This window comes from Macaca fascicularis, chromosome 12 (genome assembly GCF_037993035.2).
Source record: "Macaca fascicularis isolate 582-1 chromosome 12, T2T-MFA8v1.1".
Lineage (NCBI taxonomy): Eukaryota > Metazoa > Chordata > Mammalia > Primates > Cercopithecidae > Macaca > Macaca fascicularis.
In genome coordinates, this window is record NC_088386.1 from 84882024 (window position 1) to 84897903 (window position 15880).

At 33.6% G+C, this 15880-nt stretch overlaps 1 long non-coding RNA gene across 2 annotated transcripts in view; it reads right to left on the reverse strand.

Annotated features, from left to right (window-relative positions):
* Positions 1-15880, reverse strand: part of LOC123567926 (uncharacterized) — a 234306-nt gene that overhangs the window by 36843 nt on the left and 181583 nt on the right. The gene's annotated exons all lie outside the window — the stretch shown is intronic.

Here is a 15880-nt window from a genome sequence, read left to right on the forward strand (position 1 = left end):
AGGTGAAAAGCCAAACGTCCATCAACTGATGAGAGTGGATAAATATTCATGTGGTATATCCATACAAGGGAATATTATTCAGCCATAAAAAAGACGTGAAATAGGCTGGGTGCGGTGGCTGACGTCTGTAACCCACCGCTTTGGTAGGCCGAGGTGGGCTGATCACGAGGTCAGGAATTTGAGACCAGCCTGATCAACATGGTGAAACCCTGTCTCTACTAAAAATACAAAAATTAGCTGGGTGTGGTGGCATGCTCCTGTAATCCCAGCTACTCAAGAAGCTGAGGCAGGAGAATCGCCTGAACCTAGGAGGCGGAGATTACAGTGAGCCAAGATTGCACCGCTGCACTCCAGCCTGGGTGACAGAGCGAGACTTCATCTAAAAAAAAAAGATATGAAATATAGATATATGCAACCACAAAGATGACCCTTAAAAACTTTCTGCTAAGTGCAAGAACACTGAAGACACAAAAGACCATGTATTATATGATTCTAAATCTATGAAGTGTCCAAAATAGGCAAATATCTAGATACAGAAAGTAGATTAGTGGGTGTTAGAGGCAGGAATTAGGGGAAAATAGGGAATGACTGCTCATGAGAATAGGGTGTGTTTTGGGGATGGGGTGATGAAAATATTCTAAAATTACATATTAGGATGCTTGAACTCTGTGAATATATGAAAAAAACACTGAATTTTACACGTCAAAGAGGTGAATTTATGGTATACAAGTTATACCTCAAAAGATGTTATAAAAGACAGGTTAAAATACTGCTTCAAAAGCACTTTCTGTCACTAGGTAGTCAAACAAAATATATAGATAATCTATGACCAGTCATTCTACTCCTAGGTATATATATGCAAAAATTCTTGCACCGTTAACATAAAATCTCTAAAAATATTTGTTATATTAATGAAAATAAACATTATATCAAAACAAATATACATATTATATTAATAAAATGATAAATGAATTGATAGAAAGCATTGGGCTATGAAACCAACAAGAATATATAATATAATGCCAAGAATCTTTTGGTGGTGGGTTTGGTTGGCCTATTTGATTTGATAGAGTTATTTTCATAGCTGGCCAAATGACTTTTAGTAAACCAATTATTTTTGACCCTAAAAGCATTTCTATAAATATAAATATAATGTAAGACACACATTGCCTGCATCTATACTCTTGCCTTGGTAGGAGTCAGGTGAAGTATACAGATAATCTACAACCAGCCTAGAAGGTATATTTTTCCAAAAATTCTTAGACTGTTACATAAAATATCTAAAAATCTTTATTATAGTGTAATATGTGATACTGGCAATTTGGAGGCAACCTGGGTGTTTGCTGCTATATATTTGCTTATTAAAAATACATTCACAAAACATTCATTTTGCAAAAACACGTACAAATGAAAAGGAACACGTTAAATGCATTTTTAAAATAATTGCCTAAGAAGAAGAAAATAGGAGCAATACATATAGGAATAAAAGAGAACTAATTATTTTCATGTAATGTACCCATCATTTTTCAAAAGCAATAGAATAAGAAGGCCAAGAAATTGGGGAATGAGGATACTGAATGTGGAGCACAGTGGGGTTGATGCCTGAGTCTGGACCTTTACATGCTCCTGGAGACATGATTCACAAAAGCAAGCTGACTCTTACCAAGTCCAGAGGAGATACGGGCAATGTGTGTCTTACATTACATTTATATTTACAGAAATGCTTTTAGGGTCAAACATAAGTGGTTTACTAAAAGTCATTTGGCCAACTATGAAAATAAGTCCACCAAATCAAGTAGGCCAACCAAACCCACCACCAAAAGATTCTTGGCATATATTAGATATTCTTGTTGGTTTCATAGCCCAGTGCTTTTTTATCAATCCATTTATCCTTTCATTCAATATTTTTAGACATTATGATTCCTTCTGTATTATCTTTATTGACTATTTAGTACAAAGATGCATCTCCAGATATGTGGGCTTTATATGTTTCCCTATCCCAAAGTGGCATTAAAAAATTGTGTTATCCACTGTGTTTTTACATTCAGTAAATAGTATTCAGATAGAGTTCCGGTTTTATTTGTTCCCATACCCTTTGGGTCACAGTATTTTTGAAATAAATTTTAAAAGGAAGTTCTTCATTAGTATGAACTCTTTGTTTAGTCAGAATTACAATCACCAAACTAAGAGTTCTAAGAAAATTGGCATTGTTTCCACAAGAAACAAATGGTATCACTTCATTTTTAAGATATAACATTCTCTTCTCTTTGGATAAAACATTTTGTTGCCTAAAATTGTCAGTAGTTCCAGCACCATTTCTCTGGCTAACTGAATATGTGGCAGACATTTAAATTGTTTCCAGACCTCATGCTATTTTTGTATTAGTCATCAGAGCAAATTCTATTCAGCATACTCTTCCCTCAGAAACAATTTTTCAGACAAACACCCTACATCTGAGAAGTAAGAAGCAATTGGAATTGGCATTCAAAGAAAATCCATGTTTAACAACTGCAGATTTGCTGCTAATGAATAGTTAAAAAGAAATGAAGTTTCTTAACTGTTAAGTAAACATGTACAAGACAATATGCTTTTTCTAGGAATAAAATATAAACAATACACAAAAAGCACTTCATTTTTTGGCCAAAAGGTAAAAATCACCTCTTTTTAACAAACAATATTTAGAAAAAAATGCCACTGTTAGTGTCTATTTTATATCAATTAAACTCTTTATTAAAATAATATATCTCTTACACAAAACTACGTATTAGAAAAGAGGGAGAAATTGTGTAGCTTTTGGTCAAGAAGACAATTTTACATTAATCAGATTTGAGTGTCAGATCCAGCTTTGCTATTCACCAGTTGCTTAATCTTTCAAAGCCTTTGCAAAATAAGGATACTAAATAAGATGATCACGTGTGTCTCTAAAACTTTGTAATACTCTGAAACCAAAATCGAGCCTTATCTTAAGGAAATGCAATGAGAGATTCCATAGAATTGGTCCATTACCATTACCAATTCCAGTACTTAACCATTTTGAATGTCAGGAAATTCATCTTAGCCAATCTAAATCTTAAGCCTTTCTCATAATTCTTTCCACTATGTGGTTAGAAAACAGAGGGTTATTTTCCCTTGTATGGAAAAAAATTAATTCTATTCTTGAATATAGCTAATAAATTATTCCTCACATTTTATTCTCCAGACTGAATAGTCCCAAACCTTCCTTCAAAAATCTCAATCTCCCAGAACTTCCAATACTATGCTGAATAGGAGTAGTGAGAGAGGGCATCGTTGTCTTGTGCCGGTTTTCAAAGGGAATGCTTCTAGCTTTTGCTCATTCAGTATGATGTTGGTTATGGCTTTGTCATAAAGAGCTCTTATTATTTTGAGATACATTCCAACAATGCCTAGTTCATTGAGAGTTGTTAGGATGAAGCAGTGTTGAATTTTATTGAAGGCCTTTTCTGCATCTATTGAGGTAATCATGTGGTTTTTATTGTTGGTTCTGTTTATATATGCATTATGTTTATTGATTTGTGTATGTTGAACCAGCCTTGGATCCCAGGGATGAAGCTGACTTGATCGTGGTGGATAAGCTTTTTGATGTGCTGCTGGATTCGGTTTGCCAGTATTTTATTGAGGATTTTCACATCAATGTTCATCAGGGCTATTGGCCTGAAATGTTCTTTTTATGTTGTGTCTCTGCCAGATTTTAGTATCAGGATGATGCTGGCCTCATAAAATGAGTTAGGGAGGATTCCTTGTTTTTCTATTGTTTGGAATAGTTTCAGAAGGAATGGTACCAGCTCTTCTTTGTACCTCTGGTAGAATTCAGCTGTGAATTCATCTGGTCCTCGGCTTTTTTTTGTTGGTAGATCATTAATTACTGCTTCAACTTCAGAACTTGTTATTGGTCTATTCAGGGATTCAACTTCTTCCTGGTTTAGACTTAGGAGGGTGTATGTGTCCAGGAATTTATCCATTTCTTCCAGATTTTCTAGTTTATGTGCATAGAGGTGTCTACAGTATTCTCCAATGATAGTTTGTATTTCTGTGGGATCAGTGGTGATATTCCCATTGTGATTTTCTATTGTGTCTATTCGATTCTTCTCCTTTTTCTTCTTTATTAGTCTGGGTGGCATTCTATCTATTTTGTTGATCTTTTCAAAAACCAGCTCCTGGATTAATTGACTTTTTGAAGCATTTTTTGTGTCTCGATCTCTTTCAGTTCTGCTCTGATCTTAGTTATTTCTTGTCTTCTGCTAGCTTTTGAATTTGTTTGTTCTTGCTTCTCTAGTTCTTTTAATTGTGATGTTAGGGTGTCGATTTTAGATCTTTCCTGTTTTCTCTTGTGGGCATTTAGTGCTATAAATTTCCCTCTACATACTGCTTTAAATGTGTCTCAGAGATTCTGGTACGTTTTGTCTTTGTTCTCACTGATTTTAAGGACCTTATTCATTTCTGCCTAAATTTCATTATTTACCCAGTAGTCATTCAGGAGCATGTTGTTCAGTTTTCATGTAGTTGTGTGGTTTTGAGTGAGTTTCTTAATCCTGAGTTCTAATTTGATTGTCTGCGGTCTGACAGACTGTTATGACTTCCATTCTATTGCATTTGCTGAAGAGTGTTTTACTTCCAGTTATGAGGTCAAGGCAATCAGACAAGAGAAAGAAATAAAGGGTATTCAAACAGGAAGAGAGGAAGTCAAATTGTCTCTGTTTGCAGATGACATGATTGCATATTTAGAAAACCCCATTGTCTCAGTCCAAAATCTCCTTAAGCTGATAAGCAACTTCAGCAAAATCTCAGGATACAAAATCGATAAGCAAAAAGCACAAGCATTTCTATACACCAATAATCAACAAATAGAAAGTCAAATCATGAGTGAACTTCCATTCACAATTGTTACAAAGAGAATAAAATACCTAGGAATATAACTTACAAGGGATGTGAAGGACCTCTTCAAGGAGAACTACAAACCACTGCTCAAAGAAATAAGAGAGGACACAAACAAAAGGAAAAGCATCCCATGCTCATGGATAGGAAGAATCAATATGGTGAAAATGGCCATACTGCCCAAAGTAATTTATAGATTCAGTGCTATTCCCATTAAGCTACCATTGACTTTCTTCACAGAATTACAAAAGAAAAAACTACTTTAAATTTCATATGGAACCAAAAAACAGACTGTATAGCCAAGAAAATCCCAAGCAAAAAGAACAAAGCTGGAGTCATCACGCTACCTGACTTCAAACTGTACTACAAGTTTACAGTAACCAAAACAGCATGGTACTGGTACCAACACAGATATATAGACCAATGGAACTGAACAGAGACCTCAGAAATAACGCCACACATCTACAACCATCTGATCTTTGACAAACCTGACAAAAACAAGAAATGGTGAAAGGATTCCCTATTTAATAAATGGTGTTGGGAAAACTGGCTAGCCATATGCAGAAAACTGAAACTGGACCCCTCCTTACACCTTATACAAAAATTAACTCAATATAGATTAAAGACCTAAACGTAAGACCTAAAACCATAAAGACCCCAGGAAAAAACCTAGACAATACCATTCAGAACGTAGGCATGGGCAAACACTTCATGACTAAAACACCAAAAGCAATGGCAACAAAAGCCAAAGTTGACAAATGTGATCCAATTAAACTACAGAGCTTTTTCACAGCAAAAGAAACTATCATCAGAATGAACAGGCAACCTACAGAATGGGAGAAAATTTTTGCAATCTATCCATCTGACAAAGGGCTAATATCCAGAATCTACAAGGAACTTAAACAAATTTACAAGAAGAAAACAAACAACCCCATCAATAAGTGGGCAAATCATATGAACAGACACTTCTCAAAAGAAGACATTTACGCAGCCAGCAAATATATGAAGGAAAGCTCATCATCACTGGTCGTTAGAGAAATGCAAATCAAAACCACAATGAGATACCATCTTACACCAGTTAGAATGGTGATCATTAAAAAGTCAGAAAACAACAGATGCTGGAGAGGAATGTGGAGATATAGGAATGCTTTTACACTGTTGGTGGGAGTGTAAATTAGCTCAATCATTGTGGAAGACAGTGTGGTGATTCCTCAAGGATCTAGAATGAGAAATACTATTTGACCCAGCCACCCCATTACTGTGCATATACCCAAAGGATTATAAATCATTCTACTATAAAGACACATGCACACATATGTTTACTGCAGCACTGTTCACAATAGCAAAGACTTAGAACCAACCCAAATACCCATCAATGATAGACTGGATAAGGAAAATGTGGCACATATACACCATAGAATACTATGCATCCATAAAAAAGGATGAGCTCATGTCCTTTGCAGGGACATGGATGAAGCTGGAAACCATCATTCTCAGCAAGTTAACACAAGAACAGAAAACCAAACACCACATGTTCTCACTCATAAGTGGGAGCTGAACAATGAGAACACATGGACACAGGGAGGGGAACATCACACACCAGGGCCTGTCGAGGGGTGGAGGGCTAGGGGAGGGATAGCATTAGGAGAAATACTTAATGTAGATGATGAGTTGATGATTGCAGAAAATCACCATGGCACATGTATACCTATGCAACAAACCTGCATGCTCTGCACATGTATCCCAGAACTTAAAGTATAATTTTTTAAAAAAAATCTCAATTTCCAACTATTTAGAAACAATTTCCAACTACTCATGCAGTGGATTTCCTGTGATTGTTCTCAAGTTTTTTAGATTTTAGCTCTGGATCTCAAAACCAGACAATGAAATTCATGAAAGCTCTGAGGAGAGGTGAATGTTATTCTCCACCAGTTTGTGGGCATGGATAAGTAACCCAGATATTTCAGAAACTAAGAAAACCTTTACTCCTTGTATAGCATGACCACCAATTTTGTGAAATGATTATAACTTTCCTAAGCCAAAAATGTCTTAGGAAATGACCGGGTAGTTCTCCTCTACCATCTACAAAACAAGAAGGTACAAATAACTCTTCTTTATAGTATTCTAAGGAAAGACAGATTTCAAAGTAGGTAGATCAAAACACTGGTTATTTTCTGATCCCTAACAATATATGATGATTTTGTATGTGAAGTCTCAGATAAAATCATATTTATATGATGGAAAGCATTATGATGGCAGAAAGGATAGAAAGTTTTGAATGTGTGAAATCTGACTCAAAATGTATCACTTACTATATGTGACAGCCTATGTGCTTTCCATAGCTTATCACTTGATTTCTCTGGGCATTACTTTCCTCAAATGCACTTAAGAGGAATGAGCTATCACTTCATACCTATTAGAATAGGTATGATCAAAAATACAAAAGAAAAGTGTTAACAGGGATATGGAGAAAAGGGAGCCCTGGTACACTGTTGGTAAAAATGTAAATTAATACAGCTATTATAAAAAAATGAAGGTTCATCAAAAAAATTAAAAATAGAACTACCATATGATCCAGTAATCTCACTACTGAATACATAGCCAAAGGAAATTAAATCAGTATGTTGATGAGCTATCTACACTCTCATGTTCATTCCAGGATTATTCACAATAGACAAGACATGGAATCAACCCAAGTGTCCATCAAGTAAGGGAAAGAATGGATAAAGAAAATACGATATATATACAGAACAGAATACTATTCAGCCCTAAAAAGAGAAGAGAATCCTGTCATTTGCAACAATACAGATGAACCTGGAGGACATTTTACTAAGTAAGTCAGGCACCGAGAGACAAATATCATGGGATCTTACTTATATATGAAATCTAAAAAGTTGAAGTCATGGAAGCAGAGGGTAGAATGATGATTACCAGAGCTTTGGGAGCCAGGAGAATTGGGAGATATTGGTCAAAGGACACAAAATTTGACTTAGGCAGAAGGAGTAACTTCGGGAGATCTATTGCATCACATGGTGACTACAGTTAATAGCTATGCATTGTACGCTTGAAAATCACTAACAACAATTTTAAGTGTTCTTACCACACACACAAAAATGATAAGAATGTGACATAATGCATATGTTAAATAGCTTGATTTAGCTGTTCTACAATGTATACATATTTCAAAACATCATTTTATATACCATAAATATATATAATTTTGTCAATAAAAATATTTTTAAAATAATGATATATACTTCCTAAGATTGCTGTAAAATTCTAATAAGATAAATAAAGTATAACCCAGATATACAGTATCCTTTTATCTACTCAGCCTAACTCTGGTACGACACTGATAGAAAATTAAACTCCTTCACAAGCATCCACAGAAAATCCATTTATAGCAAGTATATTGTACTTTGGGTATTTTTACTGAAGATTTATGAAGTCTGAGGGGGTCACATCACACAAGACATAGCATTTCACTTATAAGTTATATGCTATGTGTTGTGTATAAGTGAAATGCTATGTGTTGTGTGATGTTTTGTCCATAAGTTCTGTCTTCTCCTAACCTTGGGTTCAGCCTTGCAAATGCTCCTTTCCTTCCTCTGGCATCCCCCTCACAGCCTGAATTGTCCCACCCTTAGTTACATGAACAATTCAGCCCAGCCTCAGTTTCTGCGCTAAAAACACAGACCTTTCTCTAGCAAAGTGGTCAGCAAATTACAGAACACACTGGAGAATTATAGCTAACTTGGCTTTTTTCTACTATATAAGCAAAGAACTTTCTTGATAAAGTGCTTAATGAAAGTTACTTTTTTTCATTCATCCCTGTGGGAAATTATACCAAACAGAATTAGTATTTCATGCCAAAGGCAAAAAAAAAAATAACAAATATTGAATAATGATATATTTTTATCTTTATACTTTTGTTCTCTAGCTTTACAATTTATTGTTTCAAATATTTCTAGTGTTCATGGTTAACCTACTCAGTAATAAAAAATAAAATATAATGCATTGATACTCTTCAATGCAAGACCTGTGGGCAATTATTGAATGAGCACAATTTTTATTTTTTTAGTTTGTGTATAATTATTTTTATCTTTAATCTTTTTCTTTACTTATGATATTCCACTTTTTGCTCTGCTTGGTGACTTAGTTATTTCTAGAAAAAAGGATCCTTAACTGGAAAAGCTCTTCGAGGATTTTAGTTCCTTTGGCTATAGTAAATCAAGCATGAGCCATATAACAGTGAAGCTTATTGAAGCTCTGAGATGATTAACAGAAATACAGTTTTTCGATTTACGTATCTTTCTATCACATGCCTGCCTACTTTTGCATAGAAGTTATCAATTATATTCAATGATATCTGATTCTTAGACTACCTAATTTTAAACGTTAGCAAAGTATTTTTATTAGCATTAAATGATTCTCATAAAAGGAAAATGCTACCTTCTAAATTTCTGCAGCATAGTTTTCTCATTTGCCATTTGGGTATCTTTTTTCAAAATATCATTATTTATATAGTAAATGTATATATAAAATTTTAAAATGGAGTATCTTTTTAATTACATTAGCTTTCTTGCTTTTTTTTTTTTTTTTTTTTTTTTTTTTTGAGATAGCGTCTTGCTCTGCTGCATGGGCTGAAGTGCAGTGGCATGATTTCAGCTCACTGAAACCTCTGCCTCCCGGGTTCAAGTGATTCTTCCGCCTCAGCCTCTCCAGCAGCTGGATTACAGGCATGCGCGACCACGCTGGCTAATTTTTGTATTTTTAGTAGAGACAGGGCTTCACCATATTGGCCAGGCTGGTGTCGAACTCCTGACCTCGTGATCTGCCCGCCTCAGCCTCCCAAAGTGCTAGGATTACAGGCATGAACCACTGTGCCTGGCCTAATCACATTATTTTTCAAATAAAAGAGAATGCTTTCTTCTAAAGTTCCAATCTTCTGGAATTAATTCTACCATCCATAATTTGGAGGCAAATCTTACAGATTACTATTAGTTTACTGTGTTTTGATTTTTAAACCTCCTTTTTAAATACCCCCCAACTAACTGGTTAACTAAAAATACATAAAAACACAGAAAGCTTCTTTTTCCAAATAACACTATTCTTTTTGATTGTTTGTAACAACCCAACATCATGAACCAATTGATTTCGTGTTTGCATGAGGTTTAACATTATAAAATTTTCACTTTTTAGGTAAAAAATAGCTGAATATCAGCAATTTAATATGGTTTAGACTAATAACTATCTTTCTGTTCCAGAAGCAAAATATTGATACATATTTCTTCCTATCAGTTACACAAAAAGCTGCTAGGAAATTGTGGTAATCTGTCTCACACACACTACACAGAATGCTTATGATTTCAAATTTTTGTCTCATCAACCACGTTCTACATTTGTTTTCTCCAAATTAGGCAGTGTGTACTCTGAGAACAGAGATGAAGATGATTGTGTTAGGGCTTTTATTCACTATGTGTAATAACCACCACATGCTATTTAATGTCATATACTTACTGGATTACGTGCCTGCTGAGATGTCTTAGCCCCTGTTGCTTACTTACAGTAAATTGTGTACTGTGAGGTTAAGGGCATAGAAAAATCTGGGAATAGTTTTCTGGTTTTATGAATGACCTCAGATTTCCAAATGACTGCTAAATATGTGCTGGAGTTTTCAAGTGCATGCTGACCATATTGCATAAAATTATTGTCCGATTGCCACATTTAAATTTTCCGTAGGAATTGCTCAGTTATGATTCACATTATGTAAGTTTGACTCACTTAAGGCTCTAGCATTTTAGAAATCTATCTTATAAAAAATGTATTTAAATATGTTGGAATACTTCTATATTGTTTCTGGAAAAAAGCATCGGAACTTAGATTTAATATATTTTTAAAACCTTAGATTTGTTTTCTCTTTTGCAATGATGTATTATTTCATACTTTCTGGTAGTTTTCAAAATTTTTGAGCTCTCATCTCATTTCTCTTGGATGTATTACTTAAACTTCCTGCTCAATTGCCATAAATTCTGTCTAAAAAATAAGACAGAATTATTAATTTATTGGCATTTAGTTTTCTTATTTTGCTAATTTAGAAAAGGTATATTTTATGAATGCTCATCATTGTAACCTAAATTGATTTTTTGAGTAAAACAGATCTGCATTTGAATCTCAGTTTTGCCATGCATCAACTATAAAACTCTGGGGACATTATTTTGCCACTCCAACTCTATTTTCTCATTTGTACAATGAAGATAATAAAAATTATATGTAGAAATGAAACTAGGCAACATATAAAATACATAATTTGGGGACCAACCTATACTAAGTGATGAATAAAATCAGTCATTATTAATAGTATTAATATTGTTTACACAAAATTGAAAACAAGAAGCCCTCTGACCATAGGTCTTTCAATTATCTAAGGACTATATACAAATGTAAGTTAATCAAACTGTTCTTAACATGACCCCAAGATTCATGGAAGCACATCAGAGAATTAAGAGTAAGCAAAAACAAGTATGGCTTGTTTCATAAAATAACAGGTTGAAAACTCAAAGGCTGGGTTAATTATTACCTGTGAGTTCAGGTCAATCACCATAAATTCTTGCTGCTCTCTATACCCCTTAAGAGTCAAACATCACAGACATTACAAAGGCACACCTAGCCATTTTTCCTAGACCTAAGAATCAGAGGATGCAGGAGTCTTTTCAGGATACAGTTTGGGAAGACACTAGGTTTGAGAAACAAGAAAAGCCTTGCTAGCGGCAAAGTATATAGGGATTCTATGGATGCACAATGTATTTTTAAATAAAATCAAAGTATATTGTTCCATATTGTTATCAAATACAGATACTCATAGATCCAATGTCTTCATCACAGAATCACTAAAAATATTCTAAAAGAATAGCCAGTTGTCAATGCCTCTATGTATTACTTGACAAAATACACTGGGCAAAACAGTGGTGATGTGCAAGTCCCCTTTGGCAGTATATGCATATGGGTTTGGTAGTCAGAGACTTTCTTTTCCCTTCAGGAAAAATTGAAATCTATTTGGGTTTCCAAAGTGAGTGGGAACAAGGAGGTCAATAGTGCCCCCAGAAATGTTACCTTTACTATTAAGTATTAGAGTTCAGGCAAGAACAAAAAACCATAGAAACCTTGGAGATGCACTGCTCAGTCGACACAAAACAACTTTAGGGGATATTTTCTACCATATTTCTTCTAAATCACAATCTGATAGTGTTTTTCTTATATTCTTTCTCTTGATAAGCTGAACCAGATATTATTCTATATCTGTTCAGACACTGGGCAGTAGCTAGTTTCAGGAAAAAATATTTTACTCCCATTAGAGAATTAAAACTTTTTTAATTTCTAGAAAATTAATTAAGTATTTCTCAATTACCGTAGAGATTTTCATCTTATTGGTTTTTATCCAGGAAATTTTGATGGAGGATAGTGAATGGCATTACCTTCTTGCTTGGTTAATAATTAAGGAGAATATTCAGTCAGTCAGTCAAGAAAACGTATTATATATCAGCAATCTGCAAAGCATACTTCTTGGAAGAAACAGAAAATTAAACATCAGAAGTCATAAACCATGTTTTCAAATAGTTTTTAGAATTTTTTCTTTGCCTTTACTCTTAAAATCCATTATAAAGAGTCTAACATTAGATTTTTCTTATATCCTGTTTGGCACACTCTGAGCTTTCAACCTGAATTCTTTCATTTTTCTTTGGTTTTTGAAAATCCCATGTAATTACTTCTTGAAATATTTCTATTTCTTCTTTTCTTTTTTCTCTCTCTAGGACTGCTCTTAGATAAAATAATACTTCTTTTGTTCTCCATATCACTGAACTAGTTTCTCATCATTCTGTTACTTTAATGCCTTCTAGGAGGGTTCACTGACCTAATATTTTAGCTCATTACTTCTTTAGCTATATCTATTTTTTGGTTTATTATTTTAGCAGTCATGTTTTCATACCTATCATCTCTAATTGGTCCCTCTTCATAAGAGTTCTTTTTTGCCCTATATTTTGATTACATTTCTTTAGATCTCTGAAAATACCCATTATACTTGTTTTAAATTACTTTCATCTGTTTGATTTGCTCTTCCTCTATCATGTGTTATTCAAGAAAACAACATCAAGAAATTATGAATATCCTTAAATTAAATGCACTACCTTTGTTTTCCAACTCTATTTTAATTTTATATTTTAAAAATCCTAGTTTAAAAATAAAAGAACAGAAGGAAGATGAGAAGGAAAGAAATAAAGAACAAGACAAACTAGCATATGGCAAGAACTTGATAAAGGAAAGGGAAGGAACATAGACTGAAGAAAGATAAGCATTCAAGATAAAAGGAATGGCAATAATTAAGCTTATAAAGTGAGAGTAAAAAAAAGAAACATAGACTTCTAGATGACAGCAAAGAGAAATCTAAATGAAAGATATTTTAGAAAAGAAACCTATGTCATATTAATAGAAAAACCATCATTTTCAATTGAGTGTGGCATATACAAAAGTTGGATAGATATAGATATTGACACAGATATACACAATGTTGGCCAAAATCTTTAGTATGTGTAGTTATTGTAAAGTGAATATAGCATTTTTGTAAAAAAAATAAAAATAAAAATAAATAAAAATAAATTTAAAAAAAGACGAGCCACGAACACGTTCAGACCAAACACCAAACCTAATTTTTAAAAAGTAAATCAAAACAAAATTTAAAAGTTAAAGATGTATTATTTTTATAGCTAGAGTATTATAAGCTAGTTTATTTTTTTAAAGTCTACAAAAATTGCTGAATTGAACTTTTGTCATTGCAAGTGTACCAGGATGCAGTATGTCTAAAATATTTTACAGGAACAAGACAGTTAGGAAGATATACTACTGGGCAAGAGAAAACTTGAAATTATTTATAAATAGATTTGATGCAAAAGTTTATTCAAATAAAAACTACTATAAACTGAATGTTATAGTCTGTGCCCCTCCAAAATTCATATGTTGAAATCTAATCCCCAGTGTGGTGGTAGTTATAGGTGGGGCCTTTGGGATGTCATTAGGTCATGAGGGTGGAGCCCTCATGAATAAAATTAGTGCTCTTAGAGAAGAGACCTGAGAGAGCTCTCTCATCCATTAAAGCATGTAAAGTTACAGAGAGAAGACAGCTGTCTATGAACCAAGAAGGAGACTGTCACCAGATACCAAATTTGCTTCCATGATCTTGCACTTCCCAACCTCCAGAATTGTGAGAAACAAATTTTTGTTGTGTATAAGTCACTCAGTTTATCTTATTTTGTTATGGAAGCCTAAATGAACTAAAACAAAGTTTAAACTAGTTATTTTAATTTAATCTTGTCATTGCAGCACAGATTTTCTTTTCCCTGAACTTTCATGATCCATGTTCTTTCCTATAATAACTTAATGAATTTCATTTAAACATTTTTGCAGCATTTATTTTGCTATACTATAAATACCCTGTCAAGCTCACTCTTGTAGGTATAGGTGCTGCTACTTCCTACTATGCTTGAAATTACTGTGCAAACTCTCTAAATCCATTTTGTGTCTTATTTGTTTCTTATATTTTGCAAAATATCAACGAATATACAATAGGAATTTATATTATACAGGTCTTTAGTGATAAATCATAAAAGAACAAAGCATGAGACCTGGAGTATGACTTGTTTCAGAGAATTTTCTAATTCATTATAGCCCCAAAATGAATATCTCCAATGTTGTTTCAATCATTTCTGTATTTTCCAGGACAAGGTGTATACATTTTACATTTGGGCAAATACTGTGAAATATTTCTTAGATTGAATAAGTCAAACAGATCAACTGAGGCTCATAGCCTTAATAACTTCTACGCATCTTAGGGATAAGACCTAAGCAAACAATTTCCCAGCAAGAATACAATTCTCAATCGAGAAGAAGCAACTATTTTACTTTGGAGTCACCTGCACTCTTCCACTTAAGAAAGCACAGGGTTATAGTTTATGGTTAACTAATAATTCTAATACTATTTAATAAATATTAGGTCAGTGCAAAAGTTATTGCAGTTTTTGCCACTGAAAGTAACAGCAAAAACCATAATAACTTTTGCACCAATCTAATATGTTATTTTTCTTATGTAATGCATAAAAGTGAATTTTTAACAATATATTTGCATATTGTGTGGTTAATTTGCATGATTTACCATAAATTTGAATATTTATTATATCTCAATCTTTAAAAAACTCTATGAGATTGTCAGAATGGATTTTTTATTATTATTTCCATTTTACAAGTGAAAACCTAAAATGTAACTAAATCAAGTGCTATGCTCCCTGTCATATAACTAGTAAATGGTGGAATTGGGCAAGATGTTTAAACAGAAATTAGATTGAATGTCAAAACAGTTCATCATAAGCAGTAAGAGTTTAAAGAACTTGGACTTAATGCATCAAACCACTGACCCAAAAATGCCACATGGTTATAAATAATTAGGAGAGAACCATGGCTATGTGGCCTGCCTAGTGTAAAATTGCAATGAATGGGAGTTGCTTATATGAGTAATAGACTTTGAGTTTACTGGATATTTAACAGACAGTGTCTCAAAAAGTCAGACTCTCCAAATAGTGACAAAAGAAGAATAATATGGCAGTTGTCACCAACTCATCTTTGTGTTTGATTCATGAGACAAAGAAATCTTTTGATTAATAACTACTCTCTATGATCATAATGACTGCCAGTAATATCATCTCTAAAAACAGTAAGTTCAACTGTCTTTAAAAAATTAGTTCATGTAACAAATATTTACTGTGTACTACAAGCAGGACTACTCTAAGGAGATGTAGCAATGTACAAAACAAAGTCCCTGATCTTTCAGACTTATATTCCTCTGATAGCATCAACAAGTAAGAAACTAGTAAGTACATAAGGGCCATTAAGAAGAGTAAATTCTTTACACATCAGAGGCAGGAATTGGAACCCTACACTA